The sequence below is a fragment of the Phocoena phocoena genome, chromosome 13, assembly GCF_963924675.1.
Source record: "Phocoena phocoena chromosome 13, mPhoPho1.1, whole genome shotgun sequence".
Taxonomy (NCBI): Eukaryota; Metazoa; Chordata; class Mammalia; order Artiodactyla; family Phocoenidae; genus Phocoena; species Phocoena phocoena.
Genome location: NC_089231.1, coordinates 66901900 through 66913170, shown reverse-complemented (window position 1 = coordinate 66913170; position 11271 = coordinate 66901900).

Genomic DNA, 11271 nt, shown 5'->3' with positions numbered 1-11271 from the left:
GGCAGCTTTTTAGGAACTGCTTGCCAGGATCAGAGCAGGCAGATTGAAAGTCCCAGCTCCAACATCAGCCCAGGCCATCCTCTGCCTTCCTTCAGCCAAGAAGATGAGCCCTTCAAAATAGAGTCCCCTAAGTAGGAATCCAGCAGCATACAGGGCATTCCCTCCAGGGTCCCGAGTAGTTTCCTCCTTGGCAAGTCACAGGCCTGGGTTCCCCAGGACCATCTCCCACCTGAGGAGCAGGCTGCTGTGGGCTGGACTCCCGCCCAGCTAGCACCCAAGCAAGAATCGTTAACAGCAGCTCAAGATTGCCGATTTTACTGCCCTCTCCCCAGTGGACCCTGGGGAACAACCATCCCCTGGAGACCACCAAGGCAGCAGCTCTCCTAGGAACCTTCAGGTTTAAGAGACACCGTCCCACCATTACCCAGTTGATTCCTGTGGCCATGCACCCAAACTATAACGTACACGTGAATCCCCTGAGAATCTTGTTAAAATACAGATCCTAATGCAGTAGGTCTGGGGCAAGGCCTGAGACTCTGCATTTCCAACAAGCTCCTAGAAGATGCCAAAGCTGCTGCTCCACAGACCACACTTTGAATGCAAAGCTCCAGACCACAGGATGATCAGAAGGGTCTGGAAACCAGAAAACAATGTTGAGTAAATAGAAACAACATGAGTTGTTGCGTCCCCTCTTTCTACCTTGAAATTTTTATAATCTTGATACCCCTTCTGATGGCCTCCCAATAAAGTCCCCATTTAACTCAGATTACTCTAGGAGGTTTCTGGTATTTGCAAACAAAAGAACCTTTCCTAATATCGAAAGGTAAATCCCCCAAGTAGGAAAGGGTGACTCTTCCTCATCCCATCGCTTATTTTACAGGCCAGTTCTTCCAGACCCACCACCAGAGCCTGGCTAGACCCACCTGCTTCTTAAAGGGACCAAGTCCCCTTTTGGGGGGCTTGTGATCATTTAAATCTCCTTCAACAACACAGAAGAGGTTTTCAAACATTACGCCGGGGATTCCTCATTGCCCTCTCTCAATATTTTCCCAGAGACCTGAGGCTCCTTGAGGGCTTCAGTCCCTTGATTGCCTCCCAGCCCCTAAGCTGTCTTGTGCATTAATTAGCTGGTGACTAATTGCTTCCTAATTGCCAACCGGCTCCCACCCACACCTGCATCAAGAAATCATGGGTATCCGCCAGGGAAAGGTCTTTTGTGAGTCCAGTGGTTCACTTTTCCACAAATGTGGGCTGAACTTCTTCTGTGGTACCAGGTCACATTCGCAGCCCTGGGGACTTGGTGGTGAGCAAGACAGACTTGGTCCTTGCCTTCAGAGCTCACATCTAGTGGGAGCCAAATAGCAACACAGGGACTGCCCTGGTGGCATAGTGGTTAAGAATCCGCCTGCCTAATGCAGGGGACACGGGTTCAAGCCCTGGTCTAGGAAGATCCCACATGCTGCAGAGCAACTAAGCCCGTGTGCCACAACTATTGAGCCTGAGTTCTAGAGCCCATGAGCCACAACTACTGAGCCCATGTGCCACAAGTACTGAAGCCCGCGTGCCTAGAGCCCAAGCTCCGAAACAAGAGAAGCCACTGCAATGAGAAGCCCGTGCACTGCAACGAAGAGTAGCCCCCACTCGGGCTTCCCTGGTGGTATAGTGGTTAAGAATCCTCCTGCCAATGCAGGGGACACAGGTTCGAGCCCTGGTCCAGGAAGATCCCACATGCTGCGGAGCAACTAAGCCCGCGTGCCACAACTATTGAGCCTGCGCACCAGAGCCCATGAGCCACAACTCCTGAAGCCTGGGCACCTAGAGCTGTGCTCTGCAACAAGAGAAGCCACCGCAATGAGGAGCCCGTGCACCACAACGAAGAGTAGCCCCCGCTCGCCGCAACTAGAGAAAGCCCGTGCACAGCAACAAAGACCCAACACGGCCAAAAATAAATAAATAGAATTTTTTAAAAAAAAGAGTAGCCCCCACTTACGGCAACTAGAGAAAGCCCAAGCGCAGCAACGAAGACCCAACAATGAAGGCCCGACGCATCCAAAAATAAATAAATAAATAAATTTATTTTTAAAAATAAAAAACAAACAGCAACACATAAATTTCAGATAATAACTGCTATGATTTAACAAATAATAAAAATACAAAAGGATAATACAATACAGAGTAATGCCTGGAGCTTCAGATAGGTGCGCTGGGAAGGCCTTTCTAAGGAGGTGACATTTGAGTTGAGACCTGAATGGTACTCAGGAGCCAGCCAGAGTGATGATGAAGAGAAAGAGCTGTCCAAGCAGAAAGCACGGGCAAGATCAAAGGCTGGTTGGGAGGGACCAGCTTGGCCTGTCTGAGGAACACTCACTGCATCCTTTCAGCCCCCAGGGATTCGGGAGTCAACCAGCAGGTTGGAGCTGGTTTTAAGAATTGGAGCAAAACCTTTCCTCTCCTCTTTTGCAGAGGCTGGGGGTGAGGCTTACTCCACATGGCCCCACCTCCAATCATCTGATTGGTCAGATTTCAGGATCCTGATTGGCCTTTGGTGGTAACTAGGGCGCTCTTTCTTCAAGGTTCCAAACTCCACAGTCTTACTTCGGACTTACGGCGGAACCCCTCGGAGGGTCCAGTTAGGGAGCACGCGGCTTCCCTTGGGGAATCCAGACCCAGGACTCTGCAGAGAAACAACAATGCAGATTGCCATGTGAAATTTCTTGATTTTTAAACGTTCATGATAAGTTGGAAAAGCTTTTTAAAAGCTGTGCAGGCCAAACACGTGTCTATAGGCAGGACCTGGCCCCTGCACACCCACACCCACCCCCCGCCGCCCGGGGCGGTGCAGTGGGGCTTGGCGAATGCCTAGTGGTAGAGGTGATGGACAGAAGGAGTCAGGAAGGACACTAACTACATCCTGGATTCTGAAATACCCTGCCCTGGAGGAGGAACTCGCTGCCACAGACACATACTGAGCACCTATTGGTGCAAGTCTCTGTGCTAGGTTGGGGGGTACAAAGCACATTGTGAGGCTGTACCCTCCTCCAGGGCAGGGGGTTGCCTACCGCAGAAGACCTGGGTTCCAGTCCTGCCTTGGCCTCCTGTAATTACCGTGAGTCCTTGGGTTAGTTCATCAGCTCTGGGATTCGGCACATAGCCTTATGTTGATAGCAGGTTAACTAAGTCAGGTGAGGGCAGATTATGAAAGGCCTTGAACGTCTAGGTAGGGAGTTTGGGCCGGATCTGTTAAGGGGGTGGGAGCCACTGCAGGTTCTTGATCAGGAGAGTGATATTGCAAGTAAAATATTTTAGGAAAATGAATCAGGCCACCTGTGCAGAGAGAAGAGGGTCACATACCATCAGGTGTGGTATAGTGAGACAGCACCTGGGTTTATGCAAATAAGATCTTACCACCCCTAGCTCAAAAGCCTCTGGTGGCTCCCTGCAGCCCTCACAGCAAAGTCCTTCCTTCTTACAATGGTCCAAGTGCAGGACCATTGTCCTGGGTGTATGCCCTGTGCAATTGCACAGGGCCCCACACTTAGTTTAATGATTTACTGTCACCATCTTGAAATTCTTAAAGGGGTCTCATGTTTTTCCTTTGCATCAGGCCCCACAAATTATGTAGCCAGTCCTGCCTACAGGGACTGGCCCCTGCTCCCCTCTCCCTTCTCATTTGCACCCCGCTTCTCCCTAACCCTTCAAACTCCAGTTGCTTTAGTCTTCCATCAGTTCCTGGAGGTTGTTCCTTCCTGCCTCAGGGCATTTGCACAACCTGTTCCTTACCTGGAACACCACCCCTCATCCCAAGACCAACTCTCTGTTCAGCAAATTTCTTCTTATCCTCCAGATCTGAGCGTAATTACCTCCTGAGAGATAACTTCTCTGACCTCCCAGGATTATCTCTTCAAAAACAAAAGTTTAAAAATAATTTAAAGTAGGCCCCCAGTACAAACTCCCATAGTGCCATGTGGTTCCCACTTCAAAGAAATGACCGTAATCTGTAATGAAAACTTTATATGGCGCTCTGTTCGCTGAGTCTGTCTCTACCTCCAGACTGTGAGCGCCACGATGCTCACGAACCTGTCTGCCTGGCTTCAAAGGGAGGCTCAGAGATGGGTTAAATGGGGTGAAAGGTGGGGAAGCCATATCTCACCCATCTTGGACCTTTCCTTCAGGTTGGGCAGAAATTTTCATAATGCCCAGACCACACACCCAGTAGGGTCTGCTCTGGCCCTGGCCCTGGCCTTTCCCCAGCTGGAGCCCATTAGCTACAGACCCTCTTGCCCCGATCCCAGTGATGGGACAATCCTAGGGGTGGGTTGGGAAGAGGATGCATTTTACAGAGCCAAGCTTTAGTCTAAAGGAAGCAATAATGAAATAATTTCAGACCTCTGACAGCAGAACAGCCATGGGTGTTTGGGGGCTTTGTGCTTGTAAAGGCTTGAGTAACATATCCAATTGGGGGAAATTTTCCTTCTTTTAACCAAGTAAATAAAACCATTCATACCACAAGAGGTAGGGGGAAGGGACAGAATTTGCACAAAACATAAAAATTTGTTGACCCTGGCAAGATGAGAAAGAGCATCATGCCTGCCCAGGTGGCTCACATTTATTAAGTAGGTGCCATGTACCAGGATCTGAGCTAAGCTCTTGACACACATAAGCTCCTGAATGCTCACCCTAACCCTGTGAAGTTGGAACTATTCCCCTCCCCATTTTGTGGATGAGGAAACTGAAACGCAGAGAAACTGGGTAACTAGCCTAATGTCACACAGCAAGGAAACGACAGAGTTGGGATTTGTACCCAGATCTGTCCAACTCCAGATCTGTTCTGAGCCCTTCACTACCACAAAACAGCTACTCATTTGGCTTGCAGTGTGCTTTTGGCAAATTTGTCAACCTCTCTGAGCCCCATAATCTGTTTTTTTCTTTTTCTTGAACCCATGCCCCCTGCAGTAGAGCACAGTCTTTTTTTAAAATAAATTTATTTATTATATTTACTTATTTTTGGCTGCGTTAGTTCTTCGTTGCTGCACACAGGCTTTCTCTAGTTGTGGCGAGCGGGGGCTACTCTTCTTTGCGGTGCGTGGACTTCTCATTGCAGTGGCTTCTCTTGTTTTGGAGCTCGGGCTCTAGGCACGCTGGCTTCAGTACTTGTGGCACATGGGCTCAGTAGTTGTGGCTCATGGGCTCTAGAACTCAGGCTCAATAGTTGTGGCACACGGGCTTAGTTGCTCCGCAGCATGTGGGATCTTCCGGGACCAGGGCTCGAGCCCGTGTCCCCTGCATTGGCAGGCGGATTCTTAACCACTGTGCCACCAGTGGTTAAGAAGCCCGAAGCACGGAGTCTTAACCCCTGGACCGCCAGGGAAGTCCCAAGCCTCAGATTCTTCACCTATAAATTGCCCCTTATTTAAGCCACTCTGTGCTAGGTACTGCCTGACTCCTCACGGTGCCTGGTGAGGGAGGGAATGTGGCAGAGCCAATGATTTGTGTTCTTCAACCTGTTTCCTCTTCCTGGGCCCTACAGTTAGCAGAGTCATGTGACTACACTCTGGCCAGTGAAAATTACATGTCATCCCCGGGCCAAGGCAATTAAGAATGGGTGAGTCTCTTTTGATTTTTAGTCTCCCTTTCCACATGCAGAGGATTCAGGAATGGATTCCAGGGAGGGCCTTGGGGAGTCACTGCCTGGAAGAGAGCTGCCTTCCAAGGCAGATGGGTTAGGAGACCCCTGACCTATATCAGACTTTGCATGAGTGAGGAATAAACTATCATTGGGTTAAGCCACTGAGATTTTTGTTTTGTTACAGCAGTTACCATTAATTGCACTGAATGAAACTGTATCAGTTATTAATTTCCATAATAATGCTGCATAACAAATCACCCCAAATCTTAGTGCCTTAAAACAGCAACCAGGGACTTCTGTAGTGGTCCAGTGGTTAGGACTCCATGCTTCCACTGCAGGGAGCACAGGTTCGATCCCTGGTTGGGGAACTAAGATCTCGCATGCTGCACAGTGCAGCCAAAGAAACAAAACAAAAAACCCCCACAAAAAACAGCAACCATTTAGTTTGCTCATGATTTCATGGATTGGCAATTCGGTCTGGGCTCAGCTAAAGGTTCTTCTAGATTAATTGGCTGATTAGCACAGCCTCAGCCAGGACAGCTCATTCCTGTTCCAGTGGTCTCTCATCCTGGAGCAGGATAGCTCAGGCCTGTTCACATGACAGCTGGGAGGATTCCAAGAGAATGGGCAGAGGCTACAAGACTTCTTACAGTCCAGACTCAGAACAGGCAGTGTCACCTCTGCTGTATTCTATTGGCCAAAATAGGTCATATGGCTGAGCCCAGGTCCAAGGAATGGGGAAATAGGCTCTATCTCCTGATGGGAGGAGTTCCAAAGTCACACTGCAAAGGGGCTTGCATACAGGGAAGCAAAGCACTGAAGTTATTTTGCAACCAAACTACTACAGGAGGTATTAGTGCCCCCATTTGAAACTTCCTTCCCAGGTTCAGGAAGATGAAGTGGCTAGTGAATGGAAGAATCAGGATTTAAGCAAAACCCGAAGCTCTCTTCATGCCCCAAGCTTCCCGTATGACTCCAAAGACTGGTCCTCTTTGGCCAGAAGGAACCTCCCCACTTCTGCTAGCTGAATCAGGAATCCAGCATCCTGGGCTCCCAGGGAAGGAGCCCCCAAATCTGGATCTCATTCTGGCCTTTGGAAGAACAGGGCATCTTTTCAGATATTTGAGTCTAGGAAACACCTTGAACTTCAAGCCTGGAGAAGCTGTGACTGCAGTGACCTGGGGCTGGCGGAAAGGCCTTCCCCTCCTGGCCTTTACACATCAGATGGCCCTAGAGACCTACTTCACTCTGTGACCCAGGCAGAGCCCACACCCTCTCTGTGCCTCAGTATAAGGATGCAAAGTGTAAAGAGAAAAGTGCTCAGCCTCTGGACTCACAGCACTGGCCTCAAATCCTGACTCACTTGCTGTCAGTCCTGGGCAAGGCCCTTCCACTCTCTGAGCCTCACATTCTCTTCTATAAAACAGGTGTGAGAGAAGAGGAGTCCCCATCTTGGGGGCCGTTGTGAGAACTGAATGAGAGAATGCACAACATAAATGCATGATGTAAATGACCTACTACCCCCAAGGTGGACTTAGTAGCTGGCAGGTGGTAGTAGCATCATGTCAACCAAACCCCCATTTTACAGAGGAGAAAACAGAAGCTCAGGCAGGTGATGTGACTTGCCAAGGCCACACAGCTAAAGAGCAGTGATGTCATCAGTGATGTACTCAGGTCTATCTGATTCCAGAAGCCAAGGTCTTACCCTCTCTAGAGTCCTAGGTTTGAGTTGCCTCTTGCAGCCATGTGACCTTGGGCAAGTCCCTTTTCTCTCTCGGTCTCATTTTTTTCATCATCTAAATAAATGATGATCTGCCTATGATGCCTTGTGCATTTTCCTCAAATGGGAAAATACATGGAAAGTGCTTAGCACAGTCCCTAGGACAGACTTGTGTGCTCAGCAATGAGAGGCTGCTATAACAGTCAGGGGTAAGTTGCGTAACTCTCTGTGTCTCAGTTTCTCTATCTGTCAAATAGAGCTAATGACAGACTTATCTCATTGGGTTGTTGTGAGGAATAAATGAGTTACTGTGGGCTAACCTCAGCACAATGCCTGGCACATGTATGCACTTCATAAGCACTTGCTATTATTTTAAAAGTTCAGAAACCTGTTCCAAGCCAGCATGAGATGATGGGGATCCCAGCCCCCCACTGGCTGAGGCTCCAGGCACTGCCTTTGCTACCATTCAGCTATTATTAGCCCCAGCGTCCTCATCTCAAATCCAGATGGGGAGCTAGAAGGGCGGGCAGGGCTGGGCCTGGCTGGCGGATGGCTGGGAACACTGCTGGGAGGCCGGTTTGGGTTTGGGCCCCACCCCGCCTGCCCTCCCTCGCCTGCAGTGGGTCCAGCCGCCACGTCTACACTTGGCTCTGAGGTCTGCACCAAACACTCCCTCCCACCGTGGCCGCCTCCTCTGGGAAGGTTCAGAGCATTTCGCGGCCTCAGCACTTTTCTGCCCACCCCGGGGAGGCCAGGCCTGCGTAGAAACTATGAATTGGACACGGCATGCCTCTGGAGCCTGCAAAGGGGTCAACCACCCTCCTGTCTAGAGGTCTTCATACCTACAGTGAGGCCTACTGGGTCCACCAAGGGGAAAGGGTCCACACAACTGGGTTCAAATCCCAGCCCTACCACCGATATGCAGCGTCAACATGGACAAGTGACTTCCCCCTGAGCCTCAGTTTCTTTATCTATAAAATGGGTATAATCTTAGCACCTACCTCACATGGCTGTGGTGATGTATAAATGAATGAATAGCACATAGTAAGGACTCAGTATGTGCTAGTTATTGTTATTTCATGCTTGAGTGTGCCAGGCCCTGAGGGGGAAACAAGGATTTGGGGAGGCTGGGGATCTGGGGTACCAAGTGGCTCCACCTCCAATTGCTGTGTGACCTGAAGCCTGTTCCTTGCCCTCTCTGGAACTCAGATTACCACGAGGTGGGCATCTAGGACTCTATGATGCCACAATTCAGCTGCTGCACTCACAAGTAGTTAAGAAATATGACAAGGCCCCATGTGGGCAGAGACCCCAAATGGCAGGGTACCATGGTTAGGAGCAAGGGTTCTGGGGAATTCCCTGGCAGTTCAGTGGTTAGGACTCCACGCTTTCACTGCTGGAGCCCAGGTTCAATCCCTGGTAGGGGAACTAAGATCCCGCAAGCCACGCCATGCAGCAAAAAAAAAAAAAAAAAAAAAAAAAAAAAAAATCAAGGGTTCTCGGTTCTAATCCTGTGTGAGGTGCTGGTGTGGCTTGGCCTTGTTGAGCCTGTCTCCTCTTCTGTATAATGATGGTTCTACCTCACAACATTCAAGCTGTGAGGTTCATGATAATAACAAAACTGCACTCATGTGTTTTTATGGTTCCAACCCACTAGGCAGCAATTATACAGGGCCACTGCCATAAGCCTAGATTACGCCAGGCATCAGGGAACTCCCAGAAGTGATAAGTCCAGGCCGGCCCATCCAGAACCCTCTCCTTTTTCCATGAGGCTGGTCTCCTGGGGTTCATCACAACCCATTGGGCATCTCAGATTCCCTTCTCCTTCCCAGGGCTCACTTGCCTCCAAGTTTCCTACATTGAAGAGTCACTCCTTTCCCATCCTTCAGCACCTAGGGCCGGGCCCCCTTCTCCTCCAAGGCCGGAAGTTTATCTGACACTGTCGCTCAGAGAACACAGCAGCTGGATGACATCATGGAGGAGACAGTCTTGCCAAACTGGTTTGCCAAACAGATCCCCAGCCCCACTCCTGTGGCTGCTGACCTTGGGGGCCTCCAGTTCTGCCCACGAGGGAGAGGGTCACAGCCCTTGGATCCAGCCAACCCCAGCAAGAACCAGTTCTTCTCCTCCAGGGTCCCCATGCTCCAGCCTCACCTACCTGACTTTTCCCCAGCAAAGTCCTCAGAGTCCTACCTGATTTCCTTTGCTCTCATGCTGTGCCCTCTCCAGGTTGCCTTTCTCCACCCCTTCCACATGCCAAACAGCAAGTGAGGGCTTTTTCTCCACAACTTTTAGAGTCCAGATACCATCTCTCTCCCTACCCTCACCAAGCTGTGAGACCCCAACAGCAGGCCCAACTCCCATCCAGCTCTAACCCCTCTACCCCTCCCACTGCCCAGCAGGCTCTAGACCCCTCATAGGCCCAAGGTCTTGGCCTTGGCTGGCCTCACAGCCACTTGTGAGCACATCCCAAGGTGGGGTCTCCCTGAAAGTCTTGGAATTTTATGTTGTCTAGTTTGGTGGGGAGAGGGCTTAGAAAGCTCAGGCCACAACTCCCCCATCTTGCAGATGAGGAAACTGAGGCTCCAAGGGGAACAAAACTTTGCCTGGGCTGGAGCCAGGCCTAAGACCCATCACTCCTCTTGCTTCCTGACCCCAGGACTGGACTTTCTCTGCAGGACACCAGGGAGGGGGAGGGGAAGCCAGGGAGATTCAGGGATCTGGCACTGCCAGCTTGGTAAAAATATTTATTCTCAGACTGAGAGACTGGAGCAAAATATTACCCTTGGCCCCTGAGCTGCTCCAGTCATTCCCTACTCTGCCAGTCCAGGGTTGGACCTGGAGAAATCTGGACCCTTTCTGGGAGGGCCTGAAGTGAGCCAGTCCAAGCTCCTCATTTTATAAATGGACAGACTGAGGCCCAGGCCTCCCCAGTGCCCATAAGACATGTTCACCCTACTCACCTGTCACTCAGGGCCTTTCACAGATGGAAGGTCTTCCATCCCCATTTCCTGCTCCATCCACAGCCCATCTCTCCTCCTTTTCCCACTTACAAACTTCCTGGCCTTTATTCACACTGTCCCCCTGCCACTAATACACTTTCATGTCTTTCCCCCTCTTCTCTGTGGGATGGATTTCTTTGCACCCTTCCTCAAGGATCAGTTTGCTCCTCCTCTAAGAAGTCTTCCAGGATTTCCTCCATCCTAGAGGCAGCAAGGTGGAGGAAAGGGGCTTTAGCATGGGGCAGAATTCCACTCAAGTTTGAATGCCATTACCAGCCAAGGTGCCTTCACCTCCCTGAGTTTCAGCTTCCACCTCTGTAGAATCCGGGTAATACTTATCTTGCACAGTGGTCAATTTGCATGCAACTGGTGCTCAGTAAACACCAGGACCCTCCTCATGGGACGTTTACTCCTTCCTGTGCTGTGGCTGCAAGCTTCTCCAGAACCACACCGGGCTGCCCTTTGATCTTTGTTTCACCACCATCTCGTCCCACCCCTTTCAGATAGGAAGGGAAAGCAAGTAGGTCTGGAGGAGGACCCCAGCCCTGAGGGCTTGATGGAGGGGCAGGACCCATGCTTATCTTCAGTACTACCAGGAACTAGTGAGCGTGTGTGTGACACAAAGTCCGCTCTCAGAAACTCACCTGTGCCGTTCCTCCCTCCTGGGGGGTGGGGGCAGAACTAGTACGAAGCAGGCCATTCACTGGAGCCAAGAGCCGCCACTCAGGTGGCTTACGTATGTCCCGCCCCAGGAGGCTGTTCCAATGGGCGCGCGAGGTTTGAATAGGACTGAGTTGGCTTTGCAGGGCGCTGAACCTTGTTCTGGAGAATAAGATGACATCTAAGTTGGGAATTCCCTGGCGGTCCAATGGTTAGGACTCAGCTCTCACTGCCAAGTGCCCAGGTTTAATCCCTGGTCGGGG